At 41.2% G+C, this 22,642-nt stretch overlaps 1 protein-coding gene across 4 annotated transcripts in view; it reads left to right on the plus strand.

Moving 5' to 3' along the window:
* The window catches only part of slitrk4 (SLIT and NTRK-like family, member 4), a 132,363-nt gene that overhangs the window by 71,762 nt on the left and 37,959 nt on the right, over positions 1–22,642 (plus strand). For 3 of the 4 annotated variants that reach the window (XR_009932051.1, XM_062476833.1, XM_062476835.1), the window contains exon 2: positions 2,681–2,862. The gene's annotated coding sequence lies outside the window, so the exon portion shown is untranslated. The remainder of the gene's footprint in view (positions 1–2,680; positions 2,863–22,642) is intronic. The other variant, XM_062476834.1, reaches the window with a different exon arrangement.

The raw sequence follows: 22,642 nt of genomic DNA on the forward strand, positions 1-22,642 counted from the left end.
AACTACAAAGGAAAAATACATTAAACGCCTCCATCTCAGAAAGCCCCCTCAAGCACTTTTTCAGAGCAAGACCTGCGTGACATTGTGATGGCATTATATTTTAAAAACAGTTCACTGTATTCTCCCGCTTTCTGAATTTGGCTTTGTTATTTATTAACGATGCACTTTGATAGCTCATCAGTTTAGTGAGTACAAGCAGAGATGGGTTATGCTTCCCTCTCTTTTTTTCGAAGATAAAAAAGCTTTGTTTGCCCTTTTCCCGTCCCTGCACTGTTGGGTGTTGTTTTGTTTTTCCTTACCTAATAGCCATGTTGTCACCTTAACTTTTTGACACCAACAAGGAGTCACATTGGGGCAAACTTTTTCTGCTTACTCACTGCAAACATCAAAGCAGGTGTTCTATCTGTGATGTGTATGAAATCATAACCACCCTTGAGAGGAGAACATGTATAGTTCATCACTATGATTTTGTCCAAACTTGCAAAAGTGGAAGGTAAAGAGTGTTGGATATTATTTCATTATCATTATTATATATTTCATTTTCATCTCAATACTATCCCCACTCAGAAATGTGCCCCTTGTTCTTCTGTCATCATCTTAGTGGTCTAATTAGTGCCCACGTCCATGTTGCGGAAGAAATGTGACACACAGGAAGTGACACAGTCAACAGTTCCAGGCATCCCTCAGTGCAGAGTCACAGTGCAGCTTGGAGCCCGTCAGGTTATTTTCCACAAACATTTTCCCTGCTGCCATTAAGGAAGATGCTCAACAGAGGATTGAAATTTCTGCAGGTTTTTGTTACCACTCAGACAATGGATTAATTGTTCTGTAGTTAGTTGAGGTATTTGGAGGTTTTGTTCACTTCGCTTAGGCATTCTCATCTGCATAGAAATATTTAAAAGCCTCGATTGATCAAGTTTAAACACTTGGAATAAGACATGTGGTTAGGACTACTTTTTTAGTTTGATGTGAGCCAAAAGTCCGACAACTCCATACTCTGCACTCGACTTCCCCCCCTTCTCCCCTCGTTGGACGATATACGAGGAAAGGAACAAACCCACGATAGGACCAGAACACCTGGGAGCGGGAGAGGTGAACAGATAGGACATGGCGGCAGAGCTGTAACTAATCCTGTATCTTTGGAGAAAAAGGAAACTGAAGTTTGCTTATGTACTATAGAGGGATTGTCTTACCTAGAAGGTCACAAAGTCTGCTGCATATGGAAGCAGCACATGGATATGCACGGAAGGAATCCTGTCATCAGCCCCAGATGACACATCATTCCATTTTCTCATTTCCTCCATCTCCACTTTATCCTTTCGACAGTCTCATTCAAATGATCTGTCAACATGAATTAGAAGCAAGCCACGCTGGAGAGCCCCAGCTATAGTGAAGAGCTGCCATTTCTCCAAGAGTTTGTGCTCCAGGGATATAGGAAATAGACCAGCAGACAATAAACTCCTGTTTTTTTCCCCTCAACCTGTGTAAAAGAAGCACTTTACACTGTCAGAGGCGGTTTTTGTGTTGGGAAAAAATACAATGCCCACTTAGTGAATCAGAGTGGGGAGTCCTGCGTTGTCCAAAGTCAGAGCCATATAGTATCTTGCATCAATTCGGGAGGGAGTCAGGTGGCTGAGCGGTGAGGGAGTCGGGCTAGTAATCTGAAGGTTACAGGTTTGTTTCCCGGCTGCGCAAAATGACGTTGTGTCCTTGGGCAAGGCACTTCACCCTACTTGCCTCGGGGGGGAATGTCCCTGTACTTACTGTAAGTCGCTCTGGATAAGAGCGTCTGCTAAATGTAATTCATCACATTATGTTTATGTCAATGGCTGACTTTGATTTATTAAGGACATGGGAAGCATCAATAGTTCGTTTGTAGACAATCATGTCAATGAGGGGGCAACAGAACATATCTTGTATTTAAACCCATTACAAATCTACGATTCGTTTTTCTCCCCATTATAAGACATCCCAAATTCTGCGCAATTATATTCCTAGTTGCTTAAAATGTCCTCAAAAGGTGTCTGTGTGGGACCAAATGCTGATAGAAGTGTCAAAGTTCAAAGTTCAGAGGGATTTATGTCCCACTGTATTGAGATTGCCGAGATGTCTATTTCCATGACGACATACTTCATTTATATGTTGGCCTTTGTTCAAGGATATCTCATATTGTAAAGAGGCTTTTTATGGCTCTTACCAGACATTTCTTGATTTTATTTTGGAAACCACTTAACGCAATTCAAGCATATTTGGTAAGCCCCCCAGTAGCCACACATCAAAAGTAACTTTGCAGAAACTCATATATCCAGGCTGATTGAATTTGTTAGGGGATAATGCCATAGTTAGAATAACCTTGGTCCTGTGAATGAGAGCATCCTGCACAAGGGCAGTGCTTCATATCAAGCCTGCTAGATTTGATTGCCTCTCACAAATAGGATGGAACACTTTTATGCTGTGAGAGATTGCCCAGCCACCACGCAACAGTTATTGAGTATTGACCAGACTGTGGGCAGTGGCCATAACACTTGTCTGACAGTATATAATATAAAGAAAAGCAAAAATTGACTTCAACAAACTGCAAAATGCTTAGAAAATGGATATCCATCTTTTTGACATTTTGTTCAAGTAAAAACATTTCTCATAATGTTTCTTGTTTCAAAATTTCCTTCATAACAGAGAGGGGTGTGACCATCTCGAGAAGATTGGCAAGACGAAAGTGTATCAGCAGCAAGCACAGCTCTACAGGAACCTACTGGGGCAGACAATCCAACACCAACCGTCCACTGCCCAGGTACTATAACCAATCGGCTGCTGGAATTGGTCCCACCTGGCCCTTGTTACACCAAACCAGGGGAAGTCGAGGTACGGTCACATGGGACACTGGGCAGAGGGAGAGCGATTTCATCTAGGCCTCAGGAGGAGCCATGTTCCATAAGTGGGAACAGAACCCAAGTAATAAGAAAACATCACTCGGATGCCAAGGATGACAATTGGCAGAGTTCTAACTCCCCCATCCCTCTCTCTCCTCCCAAAGTAAAATGACATATTCCAGGGTTGCACACCACACTGTTGGAGCACAGGAGCAAACCCTGAGGCTTAGGATTCTTGATCTGTTTGCTCCACGGCCCATACAAAGAGCTGCCATGTCTGATGACCCTTGACTTGATAGTATTTTTTTTCTCCCCTGCCTATTCCCCATGACCTTAGATAGTAACTTTTCTGTTTTGAGCGACACAAAAATATCTCCTGTGATTTCAATGTGGGAATAATGTTTTGCACATAAGGTGACTAGATTAATAGAGAGCTAAAACGGTCCACCAATCTGCAATTATTTCCGTATTCTTAATATATGCTAAATATAATGGGAAGATGTTCATAGATACACAACCTTTTCCCGTTTGCTCTTTCACATGTAGACCTATGAGGTGGTTTGAGACTGTACACCATCATAATGACGTCACGTTGAAATCCTACTGCATATAGAACTCCTAGACAACATGGATGATCTATACTATCCCATCAAGTTCAAGTCTGATCCTTGCTAGATACCCAGAAAAGCATACGCAACTTGCCTTGCCCCTTTGAGTGTTGTCATGGTGAACAGGGACCATCAGTGGTATCCTTGACACATTCACTGTAATGGATATCTATATAATAGCATCCCACAGGCCTCATAAATAACATTCCCCATGGTGTAATGAGTCAAAGGGTCAACTTATATTAATCTCAGCAACTTGTTTTAATGGAGGAAACCAAAATAGGCAGCCAGAGAACAATATGGCATTTGATTGTTCCTGAAAAATGCAACAGACAGTTTTTTTCCAAAAATCCAACAGTAGTCTGTTGTACCTTCTATATACCAGCAATGTCATGGTAAATCAACATTTTGTCACATAGTGCTTTTCTGAAGGTGGAAGCATGGCTTGCCGGAAAAACAGTTTGCTGTGATTTACCTCCAAAGTGGTACTAAATAAGTGAAACAGCAGCTTTGACACTTTAAACCTTTACAACAAGCCCTGACCATACGGCATTGCTGTGCCACATGGTCAATTAGCATATATTATCCTTGACCTTTCATCTTACAGGACAAACCCAACCCGCAATCAATTAGATGCAGAGAGAACACCAGACTTTATAATATCATATAGACCACAGTTTTCCAGTTTGTTGATGTGTCTGTGTGAGATTGATGTGAGAGCTTGGGTGGCAGTAAATATGAGAGAAACCGAGAGAAAGATGAGAGAGAGAGAGAGAGAGAGAGAGGGAAAGAGCAGGAAAGGGGTGTAGAAAAGGACCCTCACTACTTGTGAAATCATGCCAGCTTCCCAACCAGACAAACAGCAATGGCACTACGAGGCGAGGAGAGGACAAAGACCAGCCCTTCACCCTCTATCCATCCAGAGGATTGACAGAGTCTCCAGGCTAATGACAGACTGCAGACTCATCCAGGATTTTTGTCTGGTTCTCTCTCGCTCTCGCTTTCTCTTTCTCCCTCCCTCTTTCTGTCTTTTTTCCTGGAATGTAGGTAGCAGAATACAATTCCACCCCAGGGGTGTATAGTGACATAGTTTACACTTTCTGGGCACCAATGAGGCTGGGCATTTATCAGATAGGCCACACTTGACAAACAGAGAGAGAAAGAGAGAGAGAGCATTGGGGCTAAGCATAGGTAATCACTTAGCATATGTAATGTTTTTACAGCGTGCTAATGAGCCATGCTTTTCCATTAAAGAGCCATCATCTTAACTCCTGTCCCAGTGCAATACGTATCAAATGCACCCAAACTCGGCTAAGCGGAAAGTTACTGCCTCATCTTTTTTTTATTGGCTCTCTAATTTTATGCAGCAGCAAGGATTAGATCTACGAAATAGGGAGATAAGAGCAGTTCAAGTTACACATCTAGTGTTGGATATAATTTGAGATGTATAATCATGATTGTTATTAGTATGATAAGGTTAGATTTGAGTGGTTATTTCTACAGGCTGTTTGAGTCTGATTCCAATCATTCTCTTTCTTGTTTTCTTTCTCTCTCTTGCTCATCTTCTGTCTTTGTCCCCCTTCTCCCTCCCCAGGCAGGGCAGATCCTATCACCCCATTTTACCACGGCAAAAGTTCGAGACATACTTTTTGTTTTAGTTTCTCTCTCCCTGCTACTTTCTTTGTCCCAGTGTATCATTGCAGATTCTCAAGTTTTGAGACCGGATACTTCATTTCTCTCCCTCTATCTCTCTACCCCTCCCCTTCTTCTCTCTCACTTTTGCCCTTCCTTGTCTCTGTTCTATAGCTTCAGGTGATTATTTTTGCCAGACTGTTAGGGAATGGTTGACACCTTCACAGCTTGTTAGGGCTTTTATATGTTGTTTCAGGCCTGCTTCCTGTCTGCTACCTGCTGGGTTTGGGTCTGGACCTGACGCTGGTCTCTGCTTCTTCAGATAGGAGCCTGCTGCGCCATTAATTTGCCACCGTCCTCATCAAACCCTGCCTCCCACTCACTTAGTATATAGGCTGCATTAGCATGAGTCTTTAATGTGGACGACCTGATCAAGGTGAAGAGAGAGGAGTTTCATTGGCTTGTGAGTACCAAGATGAAAACGCCAAAACACCAGCCAGTATTGTTCTAAGCTGTGTCCAACAAGCGGTGTGTCATAAAAAAGAAAGGATGTATGAAAAATAAAGTTGTCAGATATGGGGAGTTGTGTGTGCTACTTCTGTCAACCACATGATCTCAACCAAAGAGTTGGACAGCTGGACCAGGCCTTTAAGAGAGAGAGAGAGTGAGAGAGATGTAATACACCATAATAGATTTTCGAGAATCTCTCACACTTAAGGTGTTATACAGCTGAGTATTTGGAAAACACAGTGACTTTGAAAGAGGCAGCGTCAATGGAGAGGGTGAGATAGTGCTAGAGGTGAGTGTGCTTCAAATTGCACTGGTCATGTGTACAGTCCATCAGCTTTGGTGATGACTTGTGGACATTTGTCACCTGCAGTTGTTCTGCATCACTGTTGGACCCCAACGTCCTTGGCCTCACCCTGGCCCCGAAGTCAATACAAGACATCTTGATTTATTTCATTACTATAAATCAATGTTTGTCAATATTTGCCATTTGGCCATAAGAGTGACTCACTGGGACTTGTTCCTTGACATTGTAGACAAGAGTGTTCCGGTCGTCTTCTAAACCTTATTTGTGCTGCTGCTGTTTCTGTGGCTGGGGAGTAACAAATAACGGATTTGACTGAAATCCTTCCCCCTGCTCTCCCCACCATGATATTGCTGGTTTAATCAGACTACATCGGGTATGGGGTGCTTGTCTTTGGGAGATATTGTTTGCACTGACAGGTCTGAAGGTCACACATGTGAAACACTTCTATTAAAATTCCTGCTTTTACACTGCACACTAAGAAAGACAAATATGAACTGGGTATGGTGTGTGTGTTCTCCAAACCGGTTTGGATGTATTTGTGTGGGGAGATCAAATATTCTGTCCTCAATCATGTGGAACTCAGAAAATAGGGAACTCAAACAATGTAGCATAATTGCTGCGTGCAAACCAATTCCCTTGTGGAATTGAGGGCTTACCGATAGTTTTAGATCATAAAGAAGTTGCCAAAGCAAGCTGACCAAAGCAAACTTAGGACACATTTATGTTGTGACATTGCAAAATCAACAGAAAGCTATTCCTGATCCGAACAATCTCTGTTATTAGTTGTATAGAATGTGTACGGCAAGTACTAAACATCATAAAATGTGGGTGACTTGCTGCTTTAATTAGAAATAGCTGAGAAAATACTGTACATTACTGCAGTTCATACATAATGCAGTGTAAATAATGTGGTGTAGGCTAAAATCTGTGAATGCTTTGTTCAAGGTAGGTGGGTTTCCATCTTTTTATTTTGCTTGACTCAATATTATATTGAACTGAAATCTTATATTTTATATTCAAAGGTAAAGCCTTTTTTGACCATTTGCACAGATCACACAAGGTAGCACTGGGCCTTGAAATTATTGAGGAAATCACATATATCACTAAAACAGAAAGGGGATAAAATGCAAAAAGGTTTTGAGCAGAGCTTACATTTACATTGTCATTTAGCAGACACTCTTATCCAGAGCGACTTACAGTAAGTACAGGGACATTCCCCCTGAGGCAAGTAGGGTGAAGTGCCTTGCCCAAGGACACAACGTCATTGGCACAGCCGGGAATCGAACCGGTAACCGTCAGATTACTAGCCCGACTCCCTAACCGCTCAGCCACCTGACTTCCCTGCAATGTCTCTGGAGCACTACCACTCGCATTGCATGTAGACTGAAGGAGACTGATTATGCAATCATTCTCTCTGTTACTAAGTTAATCAAATTAAAATCAAGCGCCACTTATAATAGCATGTTGATATAAGCCATTATAATGTAATTATAGGCTATTATCATTAGCGTAAACTTATCATCACAATTTAACTTGCGATGTCTGAATTTGAACACATTTGAAAAAAAATGGTTTGTTTGATACAAACAGGAAATCAAAAACCACACAAAAAACAACTAAAGACTAGTGATTATAGTCCCACCTGATACTTATATAGACACATTTACTCGATGTCTTACTCAATCTTTTGAGACACGATAGTAGTATCTAGTCATGTGACCATTTGAACACTCCAATGAAGCTCCTCTGTTTATTCACCAAATGAACTGTTTTCATGTCATTCATTGTCCATGACTTAAGTGTCTATGCTGTGCTCAAGAGCAATGAACACAACAATTTCCATTCTGAAACCTCCAACAAACACTAAAATATGACGACAACACCAACAACTGCAATGCAAATATTAGTTTTGTTGATTCAGCCACTATTCAACAATAAAGGGGTATGGTAATGATTGAATCATGTTGTTTGCTTTAAATCATCTGGGAAGTCTCAATAATTCCCTCACTGCAGTAAAGATGACAAGAGATCACTTCTTTATAGCTGGGACTGAAAATAAAAGCTAAATTCTACCATGTCTAGAGGACTCCTTGTAACATATAATTCCGTATCTTCATGATACCATCCTATATACTGGAGGACAAATATGATTATTTTAAGGTTTTTGTTGAAACCTGTGAAAATTTCAGACCAGGTCTTAATCTTGTATTTTTCAAAGATACAACCCAGATAAGTTTAAGATTTTGTAAAACGGTGGCCTCAATCTCTACTATTGTTTGCAGAAAACCACCGTCTTAATTAAGCCACACTAGCTCACTCAATCTGGTAATCAAGAAAAGGACGATAATGAGGATATCATAGTTGTGTGTCAAATTCAAAGACCCATCATTGATGAGTGTTACACAATCAAACAATACTCTTTTTCCTGCATACAACAGTGGAAATTGTACAAAAGCAATGAGTGCAGACAGAGGCTGTGTTGCAGGAAAAGGAAAGTATTTATGATAAAACTGCCACAATAAGTCTTCCCACCCACGACTTGAGACGCGTTGATCAAATTGCTGTGGAGGAGAACCGTGGGCGGATGCCCCAGGGACCCTTGGCACCTTGCTCAGCCCAGGAGAGAAGGCATTGCGCCGGGCACAAAGATGGAAACATTCTGGCACAGACTACAGTGGTTGTGGATTTGAGTGGGAGTGCAATAATCTGCCTTAGAGTCTCACAGTCACCCACTGTTCTGCCACAAGGGGATGCGGGTTGTCGCAGTACAGCGGCCCCCTTTGGGCACAGCGTAAATGGTTCTCAAGATGACCTCCGCACATGTGCCAGGGGCAAACCCTAACCTTAACCCTAACCCACGCAATATATATCATAAATGTTTGGGATCTTAGGCATACGTAGCTAGTTGGTTAATCAGCACTCTTGAGTGTAATGATGTATTGACAAAATTGTATAGGATCTGTTTCTGGCTTTCAACAAAACCTACTATACAGCCAACTGATCATCTCACACAGTCGACAATTTATATTCTGCTTCTAATATCAGCTCAATGTTCCTCGCAGTCTCAAATGCCCAGCAATGTGACCGCTATCAGGCAATATAAACCGTCACCATTGCAATACAAGCAGACAGAGGAGACACTTTATATGAAAATGTGTCAGAGGTATTCTCCTGGAGGCAAGGAGAGCCTCATTTGAATGTGTGCATTATCCCATAGTCGAGCTGGACACACAGAGAACACACGTGGTCTTGGCTAAGCAGAAGGAGGTCAATGATGAAGTGAGAAAATGTCCATCAAACTGAAGGGCTGCAGTGTGTGTCTGCATAATACTACGCTCACCGCAGAAACCACAGTTGCTGACGGATTTTGACAATGCTTTGGTTGGGAGCTTCATGTCACTATGAGTGAGTTGAAGATGCACAAAAGGTATATTAAAAGTGTTAAAAGTTACGTTTATTTTACCTTACATGTACCTACACACAGTACATTAAGTAGCACAATGTCGTTACATAGGAACTTCTATGTGGTTACACTTTATAGTATTTAAGTGGTACACATTTTTACTGAAATTAAACTTTGATGGATGTCAATATTGATCTTGTTTTAGTAACATCTTTCAAAAGCTAATTTGCAACATCTTCGTACTTTAGTTAAATGTCTTGGAATCTCGTGACCACACACGCCCTTATTCTAACGAATCACAGGTTCATGTCCATTTTGGGAATAATATTGTTGCAGGACTATCGGCAGAGGGGTGTGATGTATTTGCCTGGGATATTGGGCGGGTGCAATGCGTCAGTGGGAGTGGGTGTGGCACAAAAACCATCAGAAGAGATTGAGTGTGGGTTAAGTGCAGACCTGTGTTAAGTGCAGACCTGTGTCAAGTGCAAAACCGTGTGGCTCGGGCTGTCATAATGCTAATCGTTGCTATTTCTCACACATACAGCTACAGTAGTACCGTCTGAATGAAAGACTTCGAAAAGAGAGAAAAAAACTTGGAACAAAGTTGTAATGTACTTTTTGACACACTTATCCACTTTACATCCATTCATGCTCGTCTGTCCCTCTCTCCCTCTCTGTCTCTGTCTTTCTCTCTCTCTCTGACCTTTCCCTCTCTGATCTTTATCAAATTTGGTTCCTTCAAACCCTGTTTCTTAGCAGCATTCGGCCTGCTTTCCATGTTTAAGTGCTGTACATGTCAGACATTTGTGTCAGACATGTGTGTCTGACATATACAGACATATACATATACTGACGTGTGGCTTGGTGTCATCTGCAAAAAATCTTGTAATCTATAGGGCCCAATTTTGGTTTTGCCAGCACAGCAAAATGCAATCCCTTCTATCCAATTAAATGTAGAAAACCCCACCCGTTATCACCTGAGTAAAAAAAAAAGAAAAATGGGGCATATTTGTAAACTAAAAACACATCTACAAAGTGGATATTTGTGCAATCTTAGCATACTGGAAAAATAACATGTTCAAGCACAGACTGACCACAGTTATTTCCCTTTCAAAGCCAAACAATGCACTGTAAGCCAAAAAGATATGTTCTCAGTAATCAATAGGTTCTGAGGCAGACAAATTCTTCCACGTTTGGCTCTGTGCCATCTGTTAATCTTCTCCAACAGCGGGAGTTATCTGTCTCGGGCAGACGGTGAAGGGATATTGTAATCTTTAGCACTTTGTCGATTCCACCTCCAGCATATCACCAAGACCTGTTCCTCTGAATTGCTGTCGCTGGGTAAACTTTATAACACCTCACACATGTTCGCTTATTTCTATACACGATCGAAGAATCTTACTAACAGGCCATTTTGGGAAACAAGCAAGGTCATGCTGCCGCCGGGCAGTGATTGGCTGACGTGTTGTCTGGACTTTCATCATCCGTTCAAAGCTCAAAGGTGTGGTCCCCCTATCACTCCTGCAGACTTCTGTAACACAACGTTTCTACGTTGACGTCTACACAGACTCTCTGCAGAGAAGCCGCTTTTGCAGTTTCTCTTTTTTTCTCCTCTAGATGCTCACAAACTACACTCAGCTATACTCTTTGGAGCAGTCAGAGGGCTTCAGTGTATGATAAATGATGTATCGCAAGTGACAGTACAACACAGCTGTAGGGACGAGTGTATCTGAGTCACACCCAGCGTGCTGCTAACAAAGGCTACCTATGAATAGATTAATAGTTCGGTAATTAAACTTAAACGGTGCCAACATGGCACCAGCAGCTATATTAGCAGGTACCAGAGGGCATCAGTCTCCTGCTAACTGATTAATTAAAATCCAAACAGCACCGACAATCACTGTCAGTGTTTGGAGTTAGAACACTTAACTGTGGTACACTGCAGAGCAATAAAGATAGGACTATGTGGACACGGCGTAACGAATGATGGATCTCTGTGTGTGAGTCATAAGGACCCGAGACATGTAGTGCGAGTGTGCTGGCTTATTCACGAGGAAACTGGCCGTGGGCATTGTGTATTGTGTAGGTCATTTCTTTAGAGACATTATAGGGATAGCCCTAAAAGTAAAAATACTTATGACGTCTTGCACCATTGTCACAATGAGTCAGGCACTGCTTCATTAAGTGGTTTTGTACGGAAAGACCTTACTAAGACAATTGCATCCAACAAAGTATTTACTTAATCACATTAAATAAACAGCTAACTGGGACTTAAAAGACAGACTGTTTTTAGTGTTTAATTTGCTACTAAATGTTTTTGCATGTTAAAGGTTGAATTTTTTGTGTCTTGTTTGGTACAGTACAGTTTGTGATAAAGAATTATATATATATTCTGTGGTATAAGTCTACATCAGAAATGTTTTCCTTTTGGAGATGATGTTCCCTGTACTGACTGGAGTCTTCGGACAGCCTTGGAATTGTAAAGGCTATATTTACACTTTGTGAAGGCGGACTGTCCTTGAAGGACTCTGACTACTGTGCCTCAAATTGAAATGTTTTCCATTTATATAAAGAACAGAAGGTAGCCATTAAAAGTCCCTCCAAGCTATCCTCAGGTTTCTTGACTGAGACATTTTGAAACGCAGACCCTTTTTATGAAATTAAGCATGAAGGCAGTGCTGTTGCTTTTGTGATTGCCTGGACGAATATTGATGTCAGTAGCTAGAAGTGCTTGTGCATGTGACATCATCAACATCATCAGTCATCATCAACATTATTAACATTATCACCAACATCAACATAAAAGTGAAAACTTGCAAAACCTCGTTCATCTAGCTTAAAACAGCAGTTCCACTTCATTCACTAACAAGTTTGAGTCTTGTCTAATGAATTATTTATAGTAGTGCCTTGAAAAGACGATGTTCAGGGGACTTAGTCTCAACATCAACTTGGCATTGTCTTCTCTCGGGGGGAGGGAAGCCGGCTCGCTCAACAAGACACCGCACCAAAAGACCTCTCCCTTCTTACAACTGAGTTCATTTTGTTCGGAACTACAATACTCTTGCCTCAGGACTGTGTGTGTATGTGTGTTTAGAGGAAACGCTTCTGAAATCACAATTAATGACCAGTGTCATCTCTGTGACTGCTATATGACCTTCAGGAAGACTTCTCTGTTGATCAGCCTTGTCACTCCAGCTGATCCTTACACACGAGCATTCTTCTAGTGTCTGATGCATCTTCTGCTACATTAACACAGGCAGTTACAACCGGGGCCAAGTCAGAGTGGTGGAACACAAGCACTAAAGATGGGGCAGATAAAAGAACTTGGAGTAGAAACTTGGAGGAGCACTTGAGGAGATTATTTTTTGGAAGTTTGGAAGGGGATAATATTTAGTGCATTTGGGAAAATAGAAAGTGGATGGCCTTCAAAGTTCACCAGAAATATTTGTTCTCTTGCCATAGGATGCCAAAGTTCACTCGCTCAGAAGTGTTGCTGATTCCTATTCATGACACTTTGAAGTAAATTCAAACATTTATTTTCACTTTTCAAATTAATTAGAAATGATTTGTAGTTTTTGGTTAATCTCTCCAAAGATTGGTTTTCGAGAATAAAATGATCTTCAGATTAGATTGGAACTTTCTGATGTATTAAACAGCTCAAATTCAAAATACATATCCAATTATTTCAGATATACCCTGGATAATAGGTTTTATTTAAAACACAGCAGAACTTTTGTGTGTGTGTCTGTATCGGGGGGGTACAGTGTTGATGAACAGAGCTTTTTGACATATTATCACGTGATGCAAACATGGAGTCACATGGATACGGTTGTGTAAAAACCCATACAACATAATTGTAGGACAGGTTTTCTACCAATCCTATCTGTGTGCAATCACACCAAAATTATCATTCCAGAGTGGTCCAGCTAGTGTACAGTGCATTCAAACTGGTGTGAGTCTAGTTGTGAATCTCTGATGGTTGAATTGCATGTTACCGGTATTACTTTTAGAAATAGCTACTTAGCCAAGGTAGGTAAGTGGGTACTTCATGGATCCCATTGGTAAATTGTGGTATTATAGCACATTATTATTTGTTAATTACACAGCAAAGGTAATTCACATTGACTTCAACATAATGTGACAATAAGCAGATAATTTAAACTGAACCCTACTCTACCTTAGATTTTAACATTTTATTTCAGTAAAGGTTGAACATTTCTTTAAAACCTATACAAATTATGTTGAAGCATTATAGTGTTTAAGTCATAGTCAATTGAAAAAGCAACATTTGGATTGACTGAAATTGTACCAACAATGTATTACCTAAGAACCCAAAACAGTTTTTGGTCAACAAACTACAGTAGCCTATGTGGTAGTATCTACTAATTAAGCTGCCAGGCACCAGGTCCCTCTTCTCTCACTCTCTTTGTCTCTCTGTCTCTGTTTCTGTCTCTCTGTCTCTCTCTGTTACTCTCTCTCTCTGTCACACTCTTTTTCTCACCCTCAGTCACTTTGCACACATTATGTAACAAAGGCCAGATGTGGCCTAGAAATCCAGACGTTAAGTTAGTTTTAGCTCAGATACAGTTGATGCATCTGCTCTGCAGTGAAGACCTGCACGTGGCCAGTAATAGACAACCAACCCCGCTGTAGCGTCGCCATGGAGTACATATGTTTGCCAGTAGGAGCAACAGAACAGCCTGGAGTGTGAGGGAATGAGTAACCATGCCAACTGAAATGTTCAACAAAAGGGCTAAAAGTGACCACTCTCAGTTGTTCACTGGAGGTCATTTGCGGTCAAATTTTGTCCCCTTGGTGACCTGGGTTGTAGTCAGTATTTTGTCCTTTCATCCCATTCTCACATTCAGTGTCCCTTGACAAAGGTAAAAAAAAATCACAAAAATAGATTGGATTTTCACTCTTTCAACGCTAGAGTCCAGTCACCTCCTCTAGTCCGAGAAAAGGAACAGAAGAGAGTGTGCAGGTCGCTAATCGACTCTGGCTCTCACAGCAGAGTGACACGTGTCAGGTTGTATCAACTGGGTGTGTTTGGCAGCCTTGTCAGGAAATCTCTAAGGAGAAAAGTGACATTGGCTCATATTTATTCAGTGCTGGAGGGACCGCAGACTCTGTCCACGACGCTACACATCCTAATAACCTTCGTAGCCGAGGAAGTGTGCTGAGACACACTTGCACAATGACTTTGATAGTGTCTGTCTGTGTTTTGTATGTAGTTGTTTAATTGTGTGTGTCATTTACATTAGATAAACACAAATAGGCTTTGGCAGGCAATGCTAATACAGTCTCTCAACTGACACAGCTTAAAATCAGTCAAGCCATCGACCAGAATGATTAAATTGCACTACTGTACTTCAGTCTGCACCAGTCAACACAGATTGTTGTGAAATGTTGATGATAAGCTGGTTTACACATTAAATACACAGAGAAATGACTGGTTTGACCCTTTCCTGATCAGTGTTCTCGCTGGCGATGGTGTCAGCATACACCAGAGGATTCTCTCAATGTTCAGAGGGAATCATTGTAGCGTTTGTTTATCAAGTCAAGTCAGTTTATTTATAAAGCACATTTAAAAACAGCCAACGCCGACCAAAGTGCTGTACAATGTTATCAAATCAGGAAAACAACAATAAATAGGGTCACTCGTGCTTAATAGTTTTGTTGGTCTGTTGTTTCTATGTCCTTTGTGTTGTTGTCCATTGGAAGTTAGCCATCCTGTAACTGTGGCTATTTCTTCCAGAGATGTGGAATGTGGCAAAGAGCCCTCAGAGAAGTATTTAAATACCATTGGTTTTGCTAATTATACTCATCCTGATGTGCGTGTGTGTGTGTGTGTGTGTGTGCGTGTGTTGACAAAGATAGTTAAGTTCCCACATAGCTTTCACAACATAAATCCACTGAGATGAAACTCATAGCATATTATGTCCGGCTCGCCCTTAATAGGTATGATTTCCTTTTCCCTCAAGGGGTAAGTTTGTTTATATTTACAGATTCGGGGACAGAAAACGTAATGTGCTGTGAAGCCCATGAAGTATTGAAACCCACGTCTGACCTGACTGCAGTCTAATTGTTTAGAATTATCATTTGCGATACTGTAGAAGCGAGATAATCAAAGCTGACATTGTGCTGCTGCAGCGATTGAAGATACTTTGCTTATGAAATCAGCGTGAAGAAAGTATCATAATGGATGACACAGGGTCAGAGGTTTGGGTTCAGCACCATGGACAGGGAACGTTTCCTACAGTAGAGCTGTGGGGATTAGTAAGAGAGAGGATCTAGGGAGACCTTGAAGTTGGCAACATGGGGCAGTAACCAAATCACCACTGGTTCCGTTCCCGTACAACACAAGTATAAAATCTATTGAGCGTTTTAAAGCGCTGGAAGAAAGGTACTGTATGTCACCATATTTTTGATTCAGTGTTCCTGGGGAGCAGTGGTTGTCAATATTGTGGCTGCGAGTTTCTCAGGATATGATGGGATATTGAATGCAAAAAGACTGGTCAAAGAGACCAGTCAGCAATACAGCCCTACGATAGATAGTTCACATTCAGCACCATGGGCAGTAACAGTATAAACCACCTCAGTTGTAGCTCTCTGCTGGAACATGTACTGTACACTAGGAGAAGCAATATGAAGCTTGGTGAATCTCCCTGGAGTCCTTGGAATCATCCAACTATAGTCCACTGAAATCACACACAGCGATGCCTCCATATTACACTCCAACTTAGGGAGTCTAGCAGTGTAGCCATTCGCCAGCAGTGGAGTTCTCTGACAGGTGCTGGCTGGGTGATGGATGAGCGCTTTGGCCGAGCAGATATCAAGGAACCCGGTGCCGTGGCGTGATGCAGAAAATAAATCAAGTTTCAAAGGAAAATTATTTTTATAGCTGATTACTCATGCTGACTTTGCATGCTGGAAGAAAATTAGGAGTTACTGATTTGTGTTTTTTGGAAAGAGCAGAGTTAAGGACTCATCTGGTTGGTGAGATGGTAATTATGTTGAGATGGTAGAAAATACAGTGAGTGTCTCGTAATTTCTATTCTAAACGTTACATAGAACACCTGTGCGATGTCCTCGGCTGAAAACTATTTGTTTATAACAGTTTGTGTTTTGTTGGTAGACACAAACGTGGAGCAAAGAGACAGGCTGGTAGTGATGAAGGCGGTAGGAAAAGAGAATGAGAGAGCAACCTAACATGGTCTGGTCGTTTTGTATATGAAACAAACCTACAGAGAGGAGCCTTTTCCTCTTTGTGAAACCTTGATGGAACGACTCAAAACTCATTCATGAGTGTTGAGGCATGATACACATTTACATTTACATTTAGTCATTTAGCAGACGCTCTTATCCAGAGCGACTTACAGTAAGTACAGGGACATTCCCCCCGAGGCAAGTAGGGTGAAGTGCCTTGCCCAAGGACACAACGTCATTTGGCATGGCTGGGAATCGAACTGGCAACCTTCAGATTACTAGCCCGACTCCCTCACCGCTCAGCCACCTGACTCCCGTCACCATACACACTTTTTTGCTTCCGATTGTGTGTGCATGCTTGTGTGTGTTTTGCTGAATGAATGTGCCATCAAGGGAGTTATCAATTATACTTCCACACACATATACTGTGTGTATAATGAGTCAGAAAGGAGTGATGCTTAGGAAGTCCCAACTTCAAGTCAAGTATTACTGGGAGGGTTTAGATTGAACCGCTGTTTTACTCCAATACGTCATAAAATATCTGTATGACAAATGCAATAATGAACATAGCCTGTCTATATCAAAATGTGTATTCCTAATCAGAATCCCTAATGTCTGCACAACATTGGGTAAAATCCCATTCTCATGTCCTGACAATTGCAGTAGAAGAGTCAAAGTCAGCAATACAAGAACAGCCAATTCCACAAATAAAGATGGCACACTGTTGACATAACAGGCCCAGATGTCAGATTAACATCCACTCAATACCAATTATTGGGTTACCGGGGATATGGCCGCATGTATTCCAGTGGACTTCAAACACGGATAATAGTGCTATTTCCAGAAATTTACCGATTCATATCAAATTACATGATTGCTAGAAAACGTTTCAATAATTCTGTGGGAAAAGTAATTACTTGGTTTAATTAATAATCATTTATGGCACACAAAAAGGCTGAGAAATGTCTGGCTCTCAATCAGTTTTTCTGAAATGTATTGTTTTGCATTTCTCATTTTAAGGTTTATTTAAAAAAATTAAGGAATGGATTTGTTTCCATGGGCTGATACAAGTACAAACAACCCAGAGAGGAACTGATCAGCTTTTGTCAACAGTCAACCTACATGAACAGTGATTGGCTGCTGGGAAGGAGCCTTGACTGTCATACAGTACACAGTCAAACACACACACACACACACACACACACACACACACACGTTCAACATAAACACATACAAAGATTTGTAGTTAGATGGCAGATGTCCCTCTTAAGGGTCAGATCAAAACCCTCAAGCACTCTTACATACTGTAAACACACACAAACACACAGTGAAAGAGAGGATAATATGGTCATTGTTCATTTCAGCGTTCAGGGGAGCCAGCTAACCCCTCAGGCAGAGTCTCCTTTACGCAGAAAGACACAGTGTCATCACACTCTCATACACACACGCACAGACACAATACCATCATTATCGCACACAAGTCCGAAAAGGCCAGCGCAGCACATCCGCCTCATGTCCACCCAGCTGTGTGTACAGAGATGCTCTCCCAGATGCAAAGGCATAACACGGTCCACTCATTTGGAAGTCTGTGTGCAAGATTGCACTGACCCACAAGATTAGAGACAGAGGACTTATGTAAGAGAGCTACTGTAGTGGCACCGTTGTTCCCTACCAATGGTCCTGTTTGCAAAATAGTCTCCCTCTTTCCCTCTGTATATATATATATACACACACACATACATACAGGGGTGTAGGTTTCATCATACATGGGACAAAACAGCAAATCTGTCTTTGCCCCTGTACAAATATATTTATAAATATTTCCCACGTCACTGTAAAGGTCCAGTGTGACGTGCTGAGACTGGCTCACATGGGTCCAGAGGCAAGAGATGGGACAGAGAAGAGATTTTCCTCCCTGCCCACACCACTAATACCAAACTAATGGCATTAGTAACAGGATAAAAGCTGCACATGCATCCAAGAGCGCAGGCCAAAAGTGATTAAAATGAACATTGCTGTGTCCTCACTAAGGCTTATGAAATCCAATAGAGATTGTCACAGTTTGTGAGGAAAAGGGACAAAGACAACTACAGATGAGGAAAGGAGGTAACTGGGGGGGGGGGGATTTGGAAACCTTGCATCTGCTTTTCTCCTCTCACTTCTTAGTCTTCTCTCTACATCTCTCGCTTTCTGTTTTTCTCTCTCTCTCTCTCTGTCTCACTTTTATCAATTAGTGTAGCTACTGCACTGTATGTCCTTAGCTGTACAGTGGCTTTCCGATAAACATCAGGTATTGACCAAGCTCAGTTTAAAAGGCTACTATGACAACATCGATGTGTCACCTATTGACTTCAAGAGTAAGGCTAGGTTAGGGTTAAGGTTGGCAGAAAGAGACACTAACATACATGTTTTCAATACTGTGACCGTGATACATATCTGTAATTGCTGTATACTAAAAATAAACGATTCAACATTTAAGAAACATCTTAAACTTTGTTAACCTTGTAAAAGGAATTCAGGGTAATTTAACCTTTCCTTCTTGCCAAACCCAAGGATTTCTAAAGGGCTGTCTAGGAGTGACTTTCAGACAAGTCTCAGGCAAAGCTTCCCTATAAGAGAAGGGTTGTCCTTGTACATCCTGGTTCATTCCACGAAATGGGGAAAAATAAGGAAATTTTAACGCAAATACTATGACAGTTCCCTCTTTTGCTCTCTGTGTGGTTTGGCTTGAGCCCTGTGTCACCCTCCATCCACACACAGGCTCCACCTCAACATCCCTGTTTGCTGTCCACACTAAGAAAACAATGGTAGTGAAACAAAAACCTGAGTCTTAATAATGAAAGGGCTGTTTGAGCTGAGGAGAGAGAAATGTCTGTTTTATGTAATCAATGCACCTTGGAGTGGGAGGGAGAAGGAGACCGCTAGGGAGAGAGCATGAGGGAGAAGTGAGGGGAAGAAAGTGAGGGTTGCGTGTTTGGGCTTGGCAATTCGGTACAGTCAGATGACAGTACTTCCTGTCTGTTACTGCAACTGCACTGGCAGTGGAAAAATTGTCGGGGGAGAAATAAATGGACAATGGCATAATCAGCTCCCTGAGTGAACTGGAACACTCCTAAACATGTATTGAGCTCTGTTCTTTATTGTGTCTTCTGTTCTTTATTGTTTCTTTTGTATTTAGTGTGTTAAAAGTCCGAAAACTACATTGAACATAATGATTCTTCCATGAAATCCACAGAACACAACTTTAGTACATTGAAAACACAGAACCTACAGTACAATTTAGCACCATTTTGTTCATGACATTCTGTTACAAAACTGTGAATAAGATGATGACAGTGTGATTAAATCAGTAGGTCTGTGCTGAGCATTCAAACATGATAAAGGATGTGTCAATCACCAAGGGAACACTGCAGTCGTGTTTCAGCTCACCCCTGTGAACCAACTTCTCTGCTCAAAGTTAAAACATCACAACCTTTTCCAAGCTCTGCCCTTTAACAGAAAACGCTGTTCTGCATTCAGCCTGCAGATGAGGCTTCTTACGAGCGACCACATTTACCCCTGGTTGGCTGTGATTATTCAAAGAAGGAAAAAAACATGGGGGAAGAAAATATCTTATGTCATAATGTTTCATGGTTTTTAAATATCATGGAGAAAAGTCAACAGAACCTTTGGGGCGTTTGGGATTCATCATTTTGTGATAACAGACTTTAGCGTACATATAATCTTCCAAGTAGAAATAACCCCACCACACTTTCGAATGCCTATGGCCTTATGGTCTAAGATCAGTCAAACAATCTGATTTAACATGCAAAAAGTCACATATTATGTACTCTTAGAAGAATTAAGCACTAGATTATTAGAAAAAAGCCATGGAGGCTGGTTTCATATGTTTGAAATATTAGAAGAAATATAAAAAAATATCTTTATTTGTATAGCTTTTTACCTTAGCTTTCCTTTTGAACTGTCGCAGTTTATGGCTAGCTGACTTTTAACAAAGTTGCATCAAGTCAGTCACAAGCTTACAACATTGTGTTTGCATTTATCAAAGTGAAAGTTGACTTCTGTTTAGGCATGTCACCTAGACAAATACCTGTAGGCCTTTGTGTTTCCCCATTGATGAAGAAAGTGTTTTGTCCGTCTCTTCATAAACGGAGTGACTAAGTTCAGTTGAGTTCTGGATTTTACTAAGTATTTATCAATCTGCAGATTGGGAGAGAAAACCAGTCTTCTGACCATAAATGACAACACAACCCCAAGCTTAGGTCTCAACCAGGTCTCTCTCCGCTCCGAAAGCCAAAGGACCATCTTTAATAGGGCACAAGAATGTAAACATAGATTGTGACAGTCAGGCAGGAATGACGTTACAACAGTCTCAGAGATAAAGATTCACTGCTCCCAACACATGACAACTCTCACACTAGAGAGTTCATAGTTGGAGCTCTCCTTGTAGTCATGACAAGGACCGTTTAGCCAGTACTTTCTCCTGACCCCGAACATCTATTAACCTGACACATAGACACAATATACTGTTATTAATAGCAAGCTTACATGATAAACGTACTAACTAGTATCCAATGACTAGTTCTATTGATTAGTGATTAGTGTAAGCACACAGGAAATCCCAATTTCTTCCACACCATCACACCATAGAACAGTAAATTGTAAATTGCTCACGCTCCACAGCGTCAGACAGAAATCAGGTTTAAACTCAAGTAGCCCATGTTCTCATGAGGGACAATGCCATGGGTGTTATTTAGCTGAACAGGATCGTCTGCCTCATCCTCCCAGACAAGTACCTTCCATATATCACGATCATTGATGTGATACTGCGCTGTGGAGACAGTGGTCTGACAAGTATGGGTCAGGTTTCAACGCAGCACATATTTCACAGCGAGTCATGCAACTTTAATCCTGCCAATAAAACAGGCTTCGTGTGGTGGCTAGATCGCTTACAATGCTGTAAAAGTTTTATGTCACGCTTGTCAGGTTAAATTTAACATCAGAGTTTGTAAAATCGTAGGCAGTGAGAGACCGGGATCGGGAAATGTGAATCGAGGTTCTCCATCTTTATTTATTCATTGCTCATCGTCATTCGGTAGAAGGGACGAGCAGTCTAACGCTGAGCTTTGTGTTCAGTTAATGCCTCGTGCTATCACTTAGGAGTAACGTCCCACATGTGATCGTTCGAAAGCGGGCCCCACCGCATAGAGTTGCACATGAGTGATTTCGAACATTCCAATTGACTACTTTCTATAGACAAAAACTATATGACAAACGCTATAGTATGGCTTCAAAACTTACAATGAGGAAGCTAACAAGTAACCCAGGTAGTAGCATTGCTACGAGTATTATGCTAGGTTGCTAGGTAACGGAAGCTAACTAAAGCTGGCTAGCTTCCGTTTCGGAAAAATAACTCACTGGTGGAAGCGTCGGAAATATTTAGAACTCACGCATCTAATTAAACCCTCACTCCTGAACTGTTTCGTCAAGAAGGCCAACACCAAAGCAACTTGTTCAAGTTCTCCATGTTGTCACCCCTTTTATTCCGGACGAGGAGGGGAGAGTCTCCATTGATTGTGTAATCTGTATCAAAAACAGTTGTCAAGGATACGGTGACAGAAGAAAAATCGAGCAAAAAAGAGCAACATTAATTATGTTAATGATAAACGATTCTAGGAATTGACAACTTCATTGTTTTGTAATGTAGGCATGTTTTTTGTTTGTTTTTGTAGCACTGTTATTTATTGAATCAAATAATTCACTATTGTTACTGTAGTGTCGTTGTTATTGTTATGACAAAAACAACGTTTCTTCTCTTTGGCAAGGGAGATAATGAATGCTGCATCAAACGGGAGGGTATGTTTCCCGACTAGGGTACGTGTCAGGAAACTTTCTCTGTTTGTTTCTTAACAACTAATTAACAAGTAGAACAATTTATGCGTCTGAAGACATATGCATATGTCTTCAGACACCCTGTAGAAGATCATGATCTTCTACAGGGTGTTTATTATCATTTTTCTCTCTTCCTCCCTCCCAAGGAGATACACGGGGAGAGCTTAGTTTTAACAGTGGAATCCTTCTGATTTAAGAGTGAAAATGAGCCCTG

This window comes from Osmerus eperlanus, chromosome 13, assembly GCF_963692335.1.
Source record: "Osmerus eperlanus chromosome 13, fOsmEpe2.1, whole genome shotgun sequence".
Classification (NCBI taxonomy): domain Eukaryota; kingdom Metazoa; phylum Chordata; class Actinopteri; order Osmeriformes; family Osmeridae; genus Osmerus; species Osmerus eperlanus.